Here is a 15,775-nt window from a genome sequence, read left to right as displayed (position 1 = left end):
AGAGTCAGTGATCCTCACCAAGTGAATCAACACAAACCCGGCTCAATAAGAACTGCAGACAAACAAAGGGTGCGTCATAGCACCAATTTTCTTTTCCATTTTCCTCACTGCAATATTGTACATGTCACCCAGCAACTTCCCGACAGGCCTGGAGATAATCAAAGGAACGACAGGAAATTGTTCAAACTACAATCGTTTTCATTAGAAAGTCAAACACTATCTTCAGACATTGAGCTCCAGGCTGGAGGCAAAGTTTGTGTGGGTGTTCAATCAGAATCTCAGAATCAAGCAGATTCAGCACGGCTTTATGAAGGGAACGTCATGGACGACAGATTAATTGGAATTCTTTGCGGCGTTAATCACCAGGATAAATAAAGGAGACCCAAAAGGTGTAATATACTTGGATATCCAATAACGCGTTCGACAAGATGCCACACATAAGTTAACTTAATGAGATAAGAGACCATGGTTTTCTGGCTAATATATTCGGACGGTCTCCTTGGATTTTATTTTGTATATTGTCACGTTCTCCAAGGTACAGTGATATGTATTCTTCTGCGAGCAGCTCAACAGATCATTAAGTACATGAAAAGGAAAGGAAATAAAAGAAAATACATAATAGGGCAACACATGTTACACAATGTAACTCCATAACACCGGCATCGGGTGAAGCATACAGGGGTGTAGTGTTCATGTGGTCAGTCCATAAGAGGATCGTTTAGGAGTCCGCTAACAGCGGAGAAGAAGCTGTTCATGCGTTATCTCAAACTTCGGTATCTCCTGCCCATTGGAAGAAGTTGGAACAGTGAGTAAGCCGGGTGGGAGGCGTCTTTGATTGTGCTGCCCGCTTTCCCCAGGCAGCAGAAGGTGTAGATGGAGTCAATGGAGGGGAGGCAGGTTCGCGTGATGGACTGGGCGGTGTTTACGACTCTCTGAATTTTCTTGCGGTCATGACCGAGCAGTTGCCATAACAGGCTGTGATGCAGCCAGATAGATTGCTTTCAATGGTGCATCTGTAAAAGTGGGTAAGAGATAATGTGGACATGCCGAATTTCCTTAGTTCCCTGAGGACTGGATAATATCCCAAACTTGTATCCTGCTATTGTCACCTTGCTCCACCACCTTGTTCTCTTCACAAAACATCAGGAATCTCAGACCAAATCTTCAGACATTTGATTCTCTCTTCAACCAACATCTTGTCCCTGATTAAGTCCACCTTGGGAAGAGGGGCTTGACATTCCGAGATCCCCTGCAGACAGCCGGCTGCTGTTGATGGATCAAAAGAGGCCTAACCCCTGAAAGAAAGCCTCTCTCACAGTCCTGTGAGCATGTCTCCATTAGACGGCGCAGTCACAACCTGCAGAATACCTAACGGCACAGAGGTCCCACTTTCGATCCCGGCCCTGGGTCACTGTCCGTGTGGAGTTTGCATATTCGCCCCGTATTTGTGTGCGTTTCATCCCCACAACCCAAAGATGTGCAGGGCAGGTGGATTGCCCCTTAATTGGAAAAATGAATTGGGTACTCTAAATTTATATTGAAACAAAACACTGAATAGATCCTCTGGGAGCTGGACTCAAATCAAATGGGGAATATCCGATGAATTTCTGGTCGAAAGATTTAACAACTGGATAACGTCAGCTGACATCAGCAATTGTGTTAAAATCCCTGTTGATATTCCACAGGAAAGGGAAGGAGAATTTGCAAAAGACAGATATCCCGCTGTTATGGAGGAAGTTCTCATTCTTACACATGGTCAAAGGGAATAAGGCTCGGCTGAGATTTGAATTTAGATTTTTCTTTAGGGAACAGACACTTTAACGTACTAAACTATAGTGTGTGAGTATGTTGAGCTAATCACAAGGGAATGCTGGAAATAATTTACGGATCTGTAGTATCTGTGAAAAGAGAAATAGTTACCATTTCAGATCCTGACCTTTCATTGGAACGACCTGTTCCTCTCTCCACAGAAGCTGCCGGATCAGCTGAATATTTGCAGCATTTTCTGTCTTTTTTTCGGGTTTGCAGCATCCACAGTATTTTGGTTTTGGGCCTAAGGACAATGAGTTGTCCTTCCTGCTCTGAGGGTTATTGCAGGTCTCTCTGGATGTGATTATCGCTGATTATCCATCTCTGGGATCTTTATGAATCATTGAACGATTTATCGTGAGCTAGTCCCATTTACTGCATTCAGGAGCAGCATTCCCTATCAGTGAGCAGGTCACACACGTTGCAGCCGCCTGCTGCCTGTGACCAGCAACAAAAGCAATTGCAGAGACAGACTTAGATTATCATCATGGGACAAATAACAAAAATAATAATCGCTTATTATCACAAGTCGGATTCATTGAAGTTACTGTGAAGTCGACACATTCCGGCACCTGTTCGGGGAGGCCAGAATGGGAATTGAATCCGCGCTGCTGACTTTGTTTTGCAGAACAAGCCAGCTGTTTCGACTACTGTGCTAACCCGGTCCCTCAATACAAAGCCCGAGAGACAGGATCAGAGGGAAGGTTGTTTTTCTGCAGTGTGGACTTCACTCCAGAACAATGAGAAAAGCAGAACATGAGAGTTGAATGTGGTAAAGAGACGTTTCTTCACACAAAAGGTAACGGAAATTAGGAACTCGCGCCGAACAAGCCAGTGAGACTCAGAGTCAATAATATAGTTTTGAATATTTCACATATTTTTAACCAGCTCTGGTCTGATTGTTTCTGAAATCCTGTAAGGGAGCTGGAGTGAAGATGCAGCCGAGCCCTAATTCAATTTAAATAAAGCGTGGAACAGTCTCGAGGGGCTGAATGGCCAGCACAGTTTGTTTGTTCCTGGGAATACAACAGAATATCAAGAGAAACAGTTGAAAACACACATTGCATTTCATTTACAGAGTCATAGAACCATACAGCACAGAAAAGGCCCTTCGGCCCATCACGTCTGTGCTGCTCAAAAACAACCACCTAACCATTCTCATCCCATTTTCCAGAACTTGGCCCAAAGCATTGTGTGCCCTGGGATGGCAAGTGCACATCTAAATACTTCAATATTATGAGGGTCTTTGCTCTACCATCCTTTCAGGCAGCGGAAAAACATGTTTTCACAATAAAATATTTCACAACAAACACTGCAATCAGAATCTGAAAAGGGAGAGAGGTCATCTGGCAGGAATGATCAAGGAAAACCCAAAAGCTTTCTATAGGTATGTCAGGAATAAGTGAATGACTAGGGAAAGAGTAGGACCAGTCAAGGACAGGGATGGGAAATTGTGTGTGGAGTCTGAAGAGATAGGCGAGATACTAAATGAATATTTTTCGTCAGTATTCACTCAGGAAAAAGATAATGTTGTGGAGGAGAATGCTGAGCCCCAGGCTAATAGAATAGATGGCATTGAGGTACGTAGGGAAGAGGTGTTGGCAATTCTGGACAGGCTGAAAATAGATAAGTCCCCGGGACCTGATGGGATTTATCCTAGGATTCTCTGGGAGGCCAGGGAAGAGATTGCTGGACCTTTGGCTTTGATTTTTATGTCATCATTGGCTACAGGAATAGTGCCAGAGGACTGGAGGACAGCAAATGTGGTCCCTTTGTTCAAAAAGGGGAGCAGAGACAACCCCGGCAACAATAGACCGGTGAGCCTCACGTCTGTAGTGGGTAAAGTCTTGGAGGGGATTATAAGAGACAAGATTTATAATCATCTAGATAGGAATAATATGATCAGGGATAGTCAGCATGGCTTTGTGAAGGGTAGGTCATGTCTCACAAACCTTATTGAGTTCTTTGAGAAGGTGACTGAACAGGTAGACGAGGGTAGAGCAGTTGATGTGGTGTATATGGATTTCAGCAAAGCGTTTGATAAGGTTCCCCACGGTAGGCTATTGCAAAAAATACGGAGGCTGGGGATTGAGGGTGATTGAGAGATGTGGATCAGAAATTGGCGAGCTGAAAGAAGACAGAGGGTGGTGGTTGATGGGATATGTTCGGAATGGAGTACAGTCACAAGTGGAGTACCACAAGGAATTGTTCTGGGGCCGTTGCTGTTTGTCATTTTTATCAATGACCTAGAGGAAGGCGCAGCAGGGTGGGTGAGTAAATTTGCAGACGATACTAAAGTCGGTGGTGTTGTCGATAGTGTGGAAGGATGTAGCAGGATACAGAGGGGTATAGATAAGCTGCAGAGCTGGGCTGAGAGGTGGCAAATGGAGTTTAATGTAGAGAAGTGTGAGGTGATTCACTTTGGAAGGAATAACAGGAATGCGGAATATTTGGCTAATGGTAAAGTTCTTGAAAGTGTGGATGAGCAGAGGGATCTAGGTGTCCATGTACATAGATCCCTGAAAGTTGCCACCCAGGTTGATAGGGTTGTGAAGAAGGCCTATGGAGTGTTGGCCTTTATTGGTAGAGGGATTGAGTTCCGGAGTCGGGAGGTCATGGTGCAGCTGTACAGAACTCTGGTACGGCCGCATTTGGAGTATTGCGTACAGTTCTGGTCACCGCATTCTCGAAAGGACGTGGAGGCTTTGGAGCGGGTGCAGAGGAGATTTACCAGGATGTTGCCTGGTATGGAGGGAAAATCTTATGAGGAAAGGCCGATGGACTTGAGGTTGTTTTCGTTGGAGAGAAGCAGGTTAAGAGGAGACTTAATAGAGGCATACAAAATGATCAGGGGGTTGGATAGGGTGGACAGTGAGAGCCTTCTCCCGCGGATGGATATGGCTGGCACGAGGGGACATAACTTTAAACTGAGGGGTAATAGATATAGGACAGAGGTCAGAGGTAGGTTCTTTACGCAAAGAGTAGTGAGGCCGTGGAATGCCCTACCTGCTACAGTAGTGAACTCGCCAACATTGAGGGCATTTAAAAGTTTATTGGATAAACATATGGATGATAATGGCATAGTGTAGGTTAGATGGTTTTTGTTTCGGTGCAACATCGTGGGCCGAAGGGCCTGTACTGCGCTGTATTGTTCTATGTTCTATATGTTCTATCGTGTCCTCTGTGCCCCTATTAATAAAGCAGAGGATACCGTCTGCTTTATTAACGGCTCTTTCAACCTTTTCTACCTGCTTCAATGATTTATACACTTGTCCATCCATTTCCCGCTGTTCCTGCACACACTTTTGGAATTATATCCTTTATTTTATATTGCCTACTTGTGTTCTTCGTACAGAAATTAATCACTTCATTTCTTGTCTGCCATATGTTCTCCTGTTGCACCAACAAGTCTATGTCCTTTCAGTGTTCGACGGTGTTCAGAATTCCTGGAACTCTTTTCACAACCACAGGCCGGCCCAAAACATTTCAGACAATAATGTTCTCTTGAAATGTACTCTTTGAACTGTGCAAATTGCTGAACTTTTGAACTGCCTGTTGGACAACATCGGAAATTCCCATGTGGGGATGGGCGGTTACTGCAAGTGTGGCTCTATGGCGCAACGGATAGCGCGTTGGACTTCTGGTTGCTGTCGTGGTGAGGCGTTCAATGGTCGTGGGTTCGACTCCCATGAGAGTCACGTTTTAAATAATGTTTTACGAAATCAGTCACGGGTTGATCAATGTTCCCAGAGGACTGCCGCCCAGAACTTCCTTCCAGAAAGGTTCCTCCAGTCACTCCCCCACTTTCTCATCAGAACAACGTCACAGAAGAAACCACACCACCTTCACAGAACGACCATTTAGCAGGAAAGTAAAATATGTGAACTATGCTGACCCGAATCAGTCTGCTCAAACGTGAGTTCTTGTTGAAAGAAAAATTGAGGAAGTGAATAGTTGACTGGCAACCGCAGGGCAGTAATGTCGTAGCTCCTGGTTTAAGGAGCAGAGTGCTGCAGCGGAATGATGGGCCATTACCCCGAGTACGAAGAATCGAGGGTATTCCCTGCTATTTACAATCGCCCTCACAAGAAAGCAAACAGAAACAACGTTCCTGTTTGCTTTACAGCAAATACCTATCAGAATCCTGCTTGCAGTCGCATCCCGACAGTTGTCCCAGGAATGAAGCAGACAGTATTACAATATTGTAAAGGTAAAAAATGGGGAACCACAGAGAAAATGCTGTAAAAAGGGATGGGTGAGTAAATTTGCAGATGACACTAAAGTCGGTGGAGTTGTGGATAGTGCGGAAGGATGTTACAAGTTACAGAGGGACCATAAGACCATAAGACATAGGAGCGGAAGTAAGGCCATTCGGCCCATCGAGTCCACTCCACCATTCAATCATGGCTGATTTCAACTCCATTTGCCCGCTCTCTCTCCATAGCCCTTAATTCCTCGAGAAATCAAGAATTTATCAACTTCTGTCTTAAAGACACTCAACGTCCCGGCCTCCACTGCCCTCTGTGGCAATGAATTCCACAGACCCACCACTCTCTGGCTGAAGAAATTTCTCCTAATCTCTGTTCTAAAGTGACTCCCTTTTATTCTAAGGCTGTGCCCCCGGGTCCTAGTCTCCCCTGCTAAAGGAAACTACTTCCCTACGTCCACCCCATCTAAGCCATTCATTATCTTGTAAGTTTCTATTAGATCTCCCCTCAACCTCCTAAACTCCAATTAATATAATCCCAGGATCCTCAGACGTTCATCGTATGTTAGGCCTACCATTCTTGGGATCATCCGTGTGAATCTCCGCTGGAACCGCTCCAGTGCCAGTATGTCCTTCCTGAGGTGTGGGGCCCAAAATTGCTCACAGTATTCTAAATGGGGCCTAACTAATGCTTTATAAAGCTTCAGAAGTAAATCCCTGCTTTTATATTCCAAGCCTCTTGAGATAAATGACAACATTGCAATTGCTTTCTTAATTACGGACTCAACCTGCAAGTTTACCTTTAGAGTATCGTGGACTAGGACTCCCAAGTCCCTTTCCACTTCAGCATTATGAATTTGGTCACCGTTTAGAAAATAGTCCATGCCTCTATTCTGTTTTCCAAAGTGCAAGACCTCGCACTTGCCCACGTTGAATTTGATCAGCTATTTCTTGGACCACTCCCCTAAACTGTCTAAATCTTTCTGCAGCCTCCCCACCTCCTCCATACTACCTGCCCCTCCACCTATCTTTGTATCATCGGCAAACTTAGCCAGAATGCCCCCAGTCCCATCCTCTAGATCGTTAATATATAAAGAGAACAGCTGTGGTCCCAACACTGAACCCTGCGGGACACCACTCGTCACTGGTTGCCATTCCGAAAAAGAACCTTTTATCCCAACTCTCTGCCTTGTGCCTGACAGCCAATCGTCAATCCATGTTAGTACCTTGCCTCGAATACCATGGGCCCTTATTTTACTCAGCAGTCTCCCGTGAGGCACCGTATCAAAGGCCTTTTGGGAGTCAAGATAGAGAACATCCATTGGCTCTCCTTGGTCTAACCTATTTGTTATCTCTTCAAAGAACTCTAACACGTTTGTCAGGCACGACCTCCCCTTACTAAATCCATGCTGACTTGTCCTAATCCGACCCTGCACTTCCAAGAATTTAGAAATCTCATCCTTAACAATGGATTCTAGAATCTTGCCAACAACCGAGGTTAGGCTAATTGGCCTATAATTTTCCATCTTTTTCCTTGTTCCCTTCTTGAACACGGGGGTTACAACAGCGATTTTCCAATCCTCTGGGACTTTCCCTGACTCCAGTGACTTTTGAAAGATCATAACTAATGCCGCCACTATTTCTTCAGCTATCTCCTTTAGAACTCTCGGATGTCGCCCATCTGGGCCCGGAGATTTATCAATTTTTAGACCTCTTAGTTTCTCTCGCAATTTCTCCTTTGTGATGGTTACCATATTCAACTCTGCCCCCTGACTCTCCTGAATTGTTGGGATATTGCTCATGTCTTCTACTGTGAAGACTGACGCAAAGTACTTATTTAGTTCCTCAGCTATTTCCTTGTCTCCCATCACCAGATTACCAGCGTCATTTTGGAGCGGCCCAATGTCTACTTTTGCCACCCGTTTGTTTTAATGTATTTAAAGAAACGTTTACTATCATTCCTAATGTTACTGGCTAGCCTACCTTCATATTTGATCCTCTCTTTCTTTATTTTTCTCTTTGTTATCCTTTGTTTGTTGTTGTAGCCTTCCCAATCTTCTGACTTCCCACTACTCTTTGCCACATTATAGGCTTTCTCTTTTGCTTTGATGCATTCCCTAACTTCCTTTGTCAGCCATGGCTGCCTAATCCCCCCCCCCCTCTGATAACCTTTCTTTTCTTTAGGATGAACCTCTGTACTGTGTCCTCAATTACTCCCAGAAACTCCTGTTATTGCTGTTCTACTGTCTTTCCCACTAGGCTCTGCTCCCAGTCGATTTTAGTCAGTTCCTCCCTCATGCCCCTGTAGTTAGCTTTTTTTTAACTGTAACACCTTTACATGTACATAGATGACTGCAGCTCTGGGCGGAGAGGTTGCAAATGGAGTTTAATGCAGAAAAGTGTAAGGTGATTCATTTTGGAAGGAATAACAGGAAGACAGAGTACTGGGCTAATGGTAAGATTCTTGGCAGTGTGGATGAGCAGAGAGATCTCTTTGTCCATGTACATAGATCACTGAAAGTTGCCACTCAGGTTGAGAGGGTTGTTAAGAAGGCGTACGGTGTGTTAGTTTTTATTGGTAGAGGGATTGAGTTTCGGAGCTATGAGGTCATGTTGCAGCTGAACAAAACTCTGGTGCGGCTGCATTTAGAGTACTGCGTACAATTCTGGTCACCGCTTTATAGGAAGGATGTGGAAGCATTGGAAAGGGTACAGAGGAGATTTACCAGAATGTTGACTGGTATGGAGGGAAGATCTTATGAGGAAAGGCTGAGGGACTTGAGGCTGTTTTCGTTCGAGAGAAGAAGGTTAAGAGGTGACTTAATTGAGGCATGCAAGATGATCAGAGGATTGGATAGGGTGGACAGTGAGAGCCTTTTTCCTCGGATGGTGATGTCTAGCACGAGGGGACATAGCTTTAAATTCAGGGGAGATTGATATAAGACAGACGTCAGAGGTAGGTTCTTTACTCAGAGAGTAGTAAGCGTGTGGAATGCCCTGCCTGCAACAGCATTGGACTCGCCAACACTAAGGGTATTCAAATGGTCATTGGATAGACATACGGACGATAAGGGAATAGTGTAAATGGGCTTTAGAGTGGTTTCACTGGTCGGCGCAACATCGAGGGCTGAAGGGCTGTACTGCGCTCTAATGTTCTATGTTCTAAATCTCAGCTGCTTTGGCAGCATCTATGGGGAGAGAAAAGAGCTAACGTTTGGAGTCCAGGTGACACTTTGTCAAAGCTGGACACGAAACATTATCCAGTAGTACCACACAGAGGGGCAATATAGATATATAACGATAACCAGCAATACGTCACAAGGGAGCAATAAAGAAATAAAACATTATCGAGGAATAAGTCACAATAGAAACTGAGTGCCCAGCTTCCCCTCTCGGACGGATGCGGACAATCCAACCAGCCAGACTATATGCAACAAGGGAAGAAGGATTTTACCCGGAGTCCTGGGATCATTATTAATTCCTCAACCAGAGTCACTGAACAGGCTATCCAGTCATTCACTGGGCTTTTACCTGTGGGATCATTCTGTGCGAATTTAAGAAGGAATGTCTTGTGCTGAGATCGCCGCTTCCCCATTGAATGGGAGGCATTTGATCTTCGTGGGTTGAACATTTTGCTGGAGAAATGTAACCTCGTGGAGGAAAAGTCAATATCAGGAGGCGGATTCGGATCCACGCCACCAGAGAAGACTGTGACCTTCGACCGCTCGGCCATCCTGACGCGTTGTGGCAAAAGATATGCTCCGTGCAGAAATCGATTTAAATTCCACCTTCATCGTCATTTCATTTCAAACTAGATGTACTTTTACGATTTTTGAACCCCAGCCAGAGGCCTGTATCTGAGTGCCATCCTATTCCGAGCCGCTGGTGGTTAAGGAGCTTCTCATTGCTGCAGTCATCAGTTTGCCCCAATCAACAAGGTCCGAATTCCCGCTCTACCTGTTCCTCACACGAAGGTATTGAGAGTCTAAGATCTAAGCGGCGTGAAGGATCCAATAGGAAAGTTGCATCCTGGCGACAGGAATCTCTCTCCACAGCTGATTTCACAGACAAGTAGCCGAAGGCGCCCTCCAGTGTCCAAACAGGAGAAATTCCATCCAGTAGATGCGGCAGCAGACGATTCTGGGAGAAGTCAACTGAGTCACCACGACTGTACTGTGGGTAGCTGAAAAACAGGTGTCAAGGAGCGGATCAGACTGAAAGCAAAACTTTGATACTAATAAAGGTATAGTCAGAAGTACAGCTGGGTGACACCAAACTGTTGGCTTTTCGTATGAGTGAACGTATAAATAGCAGAGAATGGTTTCAATCCATCGACCTCTGGGATATGTACCCAGCACGCTTCCGCTGCGCCACTCTGCACCTCGTTGAATGCCTCTGGGCTTGGACTTGAGGCAAAGTTTAAAGAAATTAGTAACAGGTTGATCAATATTCCCAGAGAGGTGAAACTGCCGCCACGAACTTCCTTCCATGAAGGTGTTTCCAGTCACTCCCCACTTCCGCATCAGAACTACGTCACAGAAGAAATCACATCCCCTTCACAGAACAACCATTCAGCACGAAAGTAAAATATCTGAACGATGCTGACCAGACTCAGTGTGCTCAAACGCGTGTTCTTGGTGAAAGAAAAAATGAGAAAGTGAATAGTTGTGTGGCTACTGCAGGGCAGTAATGTTGTAGCTCCTGGTTTAAGGAGCAGAGTGCCGCAGCGGAAGCGTGCTGGGCCATTAGACCGAGGTCGAGGAATCGAGGCCATTCTCTGCAGTTACATTCACACTGACAAAAACGTAAACATAGCGCACGTTTCTGTTAACTTTGCAACAAATACCTATCAGAATCTTGCTTGCAGTCTCATCCCGACATTTGTCCCAGGAATTAAGGAGACAGCATTACAACACTGTAAAGTTCACAAACAAAGATCCACAGAGAACATGATGTAAAATCTCCAAGCAGGAGGAAGTTGGTCCAGCATTGACCCTTTGTCAATGCTGGACTCGAAGCGCTTTCCAGTAGTACCCCACAGAGGGGCAATATAGATATACAACGATTTTCAGTAATACCTCACAGGGGGCCAATAAGGAAATACATCTTTATCGAGCAATGAATCACAATAGAAACCGAGTCACCCAACTTCCCCTCTTGGACGGATGTGAACACTCCAACCAGCCAGACATTTTCCCACAAGAGAAGACGATTTTTCCCCGGAGTCGAGGAATCAATATTTATTCCTCAATCAGAGTTTATGTGCAGATTATGCAGTCATTAACTGGGCTTTTGCCTGTTGCGTCTTGCTGTGCGAATGTAAGCAGGAATCTCATGTCCTGAGGTCACCACTTCCCCATTGAATGGGAGGTACTGGATCTTCCTTGAGTTGAACATTTTTCAGGAGAAATGTAATCTCTTGGAGGAAAAGTCAATCTCTGGAATGGTATCCGAAGCCACGCCTCCAGAGGTGACGGCGACCTTAACGCAGCGCCTTAGATCGCTCGGCCATCCTGACACTTTGCGGCCGAAGAATTTCTCCGTGCACAAATCGATTTAAATTCTATCTTCATCGTCATTTGATTTGAAACTAAATGTTCTTTTACTATTTTTGTACCATAGCCAGAGTCCTGTATCTGAGTGCCATGCACCTCCAAGCCGCAGCGGCTTAAGGAGCATTTTATCGCTGCATTGATCAGTTTGCTCCAATCAACAAGGACCGAATTCCTGCTCTACCTGTTCATCCCACGAAGGCATTGAGAGTCAAAGATCTGAGCAACGTGCGGTATCCAATTGGACAGTTGAAACCTGGCGACTGGAATCTCTCTCCACAGCTGCTCCTGATGCTGATTTTACAGACGAGTAGACGGAGAACCCCTCCAGTGTCCAACCAGGAGGAATTTCATCCAGCAGATGCCGCAGAAGATCATTCTGGGAGAAGTCAACTGAGTCACCTTGACTGTACTGTGGGTAGCTGAAGAACAGGTGTCAAGGAGCGGATCGGACTGAAAGCAAAACTTTGATACTAATAAACAAAACGGCAGATGTGCTGCTGGGTGACAGCGACTTGTTTGCTTTTGGTGTGAGTGAGAATGCACTGGGCCCAGCACGCTTCCGCTGCGCCACTCTCCTCGTGGTTGAGTCTGTCTGTGATCGGACTTGAGGCAAAGTTTGATGAAATCGGTAACAGGTTGATCAATGTTCCCAGAGAGGTGAAACTGCCGCCACGAACTTCCTCCTGTGAAGGTGTTTCCAGTCGCTCCCACTTTCCCATCAGAACAACGGCACAGAAGAAATCACAGATCCTTCACAGACCAACCATTCAGCACGAAACTAAAATATCTGAACGATGCTGACCAGAGTCAGTGTGCTCAAACGTGTGTTCTTGGTGAAAGAAAAAATGAGGAAGTGCATAGTTGTCTGGCTACCGCAGGGCAGTAATGCCGTAGCTCCTGGTTTAAGGAGCAGAGGACCGCAGCGGAACCGTGCTGGGCCATTAGCCCTAGTTCGAGGTTGTTCTCTGCTGTATACATTCTCACTCACACCAAAAGTAAACATAACGCACGTTCCTGTTGGCTTTGCAGCAAATACCTACCATCCCGACATTTGTCCCAGGAATGAAGGAGACAGCATTACAACATAGGGAACCACGGAGAAAATGCTGTAAAATCTCAACAGGTTAGGCATGTCCTGAGACCTAGGATTTCCCTTGAATGGGAGGTATTAGATCTTCCCAGGTTTGAAAATCTTGCTCGAGAAATGTAACCTCGTGGAACACAAGTCCATATCAGGAGTGGAATTCGAACCCAGAGCACCAGAGTAGGCTTCGACTTTAACACAGCGCCTTTGGCCGCCCAACCATCAGAACACGTTGCGATAGAAGATACAAATCGATTTAAATTATATTTTCAACGCCATTTCATTTCAAGTTAGATCTGCTTTTCCCATTTATTTATTTTTAAAATAAATTTAGAGCACCTAATACATTTTTTCCAACTAAGCGGCAATTTAGCGTGTTCAATCCACCTACTTGGCACATCTTTGGGTGATAGAACATAGAAAATAGAACATAGAACAATACAGCGCAGTACAGGCCCTTCGGCCCACGATGTTGCACCGAAACAAAAGCCATCTAACCTACACTATACCATTATCATCCATATGTTTATCCAATAAATTTTTAAATGCCCTCAATGTTGGCGAGTTCACTACTGTAGCTGGTAGGGCATTCCACGGCCTCACTACTCTTTGCGTAAAGAACCTACCTCTGACCTCTGTCCTATATCTCTTACTCCTCAGTTTAAAGTTATGTCCCCTCGTGCCAGCCATTTCCATCCGCGGGAGAAGGCTCTCACTGTCCACCCTATCCAACCCCCTAATCATTTTGTATGCCTCTATTAAGTCTCCTCTTAACCTTCTTCTCTCCAGCGAAAACAACCTCAAGTCCATCAGCCTTTCCTCATAAGATTTTCCCTCCATACCAGGCAACATCCTGGTAAATCTCCTCTGCACCCGCTCCAAAGCCTCCACGTCCTTCCTATAATGCGGTGACCAGAACTGTATGCAATACTCCAAATGCCAACACACCAACACGGGGCGAATGTGTAAGCTCTACGCGGACAACTACCCAGAACAGGATCGAACTTGGGACCTCGACGCAGTGACGCTTTTCCTATTTCTCAACCCCCGCCAGAGTCCTGTATCTGAGTGCCACCCTTCTCCAAGCCGCAGGGCATAAAGGAGCTGCTCAAAGCTGCATTGGTCAGTTTTCACCAATCAGCACGGAGCGAATTCCCACTCTACCTGTTCCTCACACCAAGGTATTGAGAGTCCAAGATCTGAGCGACGTGACGCATCCAAATGGAGCGTTGCAACCTGGCGACTGAAATCTCTCTCCACAGCTGCTTCCGGTGCTACTTTCACATACTAGTAGCCGAAGAACCCCTCCAGTGTCCAAACAGGAGGGAGTTCATCCAGTAGAATCGTCAGAAGGGAATTATGGGAGAAGTCAATCCGATCACCTCGACTGCACTGTGGGTAGCCGAAGAACTGGTGGCAATGAGCGGCTAAGCCCCAAACACGTCTGCCTCCATTCCTCCCTTGAATCCAACTCGATGCAATCTGGCCTGACAAACTGGAAAGGATTGTCACATCAGTGATTGCAGATCGATCGTGGAAAACTGAATTCCACTTCCGAAAAATGTGTGGATGAAAAATCGACGAGGACGGGATTCGAACCCACGTGTACACAGCACAAAAGATAAACAGTCCATCGCTTTAATCACTCAGCCACTTCGTCCCACAGGTTCAGACGCCAATACGTCTCAATTTGTTTTGCATCCATGAACTGATGGAAATTATCTGCCTCGTTCGTTTCATACTGGTGTTCAACGATGGAAATGAAGCGATGGTGGTATAGTGGTGAGCACAGTTGCCTTCCAAGCAGTTGATTCGGGTTCGATTCCCGGCCATCGCAGTAATTGTTAGCTCGGATGTCTTGACATCGTGAGTTTCAAACTGAGAAAAACTGGTCAACAGTTTCTCACTTGAATGTATGTGTAATTATCTAACTGAGGTGTATCAGATGCCAAAAGGTCCAGAAAGGTAGACATGGAGCTGATGCCTCCTCTTGTGGCGCATTCTAAAACGAGAGGTCGTGACCTTAGAATAAAAGATCGCAAATTAAAAAAGAGTGGAGGAAAAACTACTTCTCGCAAAGGGTGTGAGTCTGTGGAATTCGGTACCCCAGAGTGTGTTGGATGCAAGGAGACTGAGTAAATTTCATGACGTGTTAGAGAGATTTTTATTGGTGAGGAGTTGAAGGGTTGTGGAGAACGGGCCAGACGGTGGAGTTGAGGCCAGGATGGGATCAGCCAAGATCACATGAAATGTGTTCGGCTCACGAAGCTAAATTGCCTACTCCAGCTCCGAAGTCTTGTTTTCCAGAGAGGATGTGTTCTGGCTAAAGCGCAATCGACCTCTTCATCTGAAACATTGTCGGTAGCAGATGAGGAACATATCAGCACGATAGAATGGCGGGGCAGACTCGATGTGTCTAATGGCTTAATTCTGCTCCTGATATTTTATGAACGTAACTTTTGCGCGACTTCGTGAGTTTCAAACTGAGGGGAAGAAACAGTTTCCAAATCAGAATTTATGCGCAATTAGAGCAGTGAGTTAAATAAGTAATTTTCTCAGCTATTTGTAATGTGATTTCAACATGAATAGTGTTCGACTATTAACCACCCCCAAGCCCTTAAACAAAAGCTAAACATCACAGCATTTTTACTTTATGCTCGTGACATGGACCAAACAGAGACACAGCAGACACGTTTCAGCCGAGGATGGGATTCGAACCCACGTGCGCAGAGCGTAAAGGATTATTGTGCAGCCCCTTAACCACGTGGTACAACTACTTTACTTCATGAAACATTAATGTCCGATCTTCTCACAGACAAGCAGCCGACGCACTCCTCCAGTGGACAAATAGAATGAAATTAATCCAGGAGAGGTAGCAGAAGGTAATTGTGGGAGAAGTCAACCCGGTCACCTCGCCGAGACTGTGGGTAGCCGAAGAAGAACTGGTGTCAATGAGCTGTTCAGCCCCAAACACGTCTGCCTCCGTTCCTCCCTCCTCTAACCCAACTGGATGCATTCTGGCCTGACAACTTGTAATAGACTGTCACATCAGTGATTGTGGATCCACCTTGGAAGAATGAGTCACATTTCGCGGAAACAGTGGATACAATTTCGAGGAGT

The 15,775-nt window shown here is 45.5% G+C and overlaps 1 non-coding gene across 1 annotated transcript; it reads left to right on the top strand.

Annotated features, from left to right (window-relative positions):
- The first annotated feature begins 14,420 nt into the window (after positions 1–14,420).
- trnag-ucc (transfer RNA glycine (anticodon UCC)) lies at positions 14,421–14,492 on the top strand. The gene has a single exon. It is a non-coding gene; the product is annotated as a tRNA-Gly (tRNA).
- The last annotated feature ends 1,283 nt before the right edge of the window (positions 14,493–15,775 follow it).

The sequence above is a fragment of the Scyliorhinus torazame genome, chromosome 24 (assembly GCF_047496885.1).
Source record: "Scyliorhinus torazame isolate Kashiwa2021f chromosome 24, sScyTor2.1, whole genome shotgun sequence".
Taxonomy (NCBI): Eukaryota; Metazoa; Chordata; class Chondrichthyes; order Carcharhiniformes; family Scyliorhinidae; genus Scyliorhinus; species Scyliorhinus torazame.
Note: the sequence above shows the minus strand (reverse complement) of the source record. Positions and strands in the feature narration are given on the sequence as shown.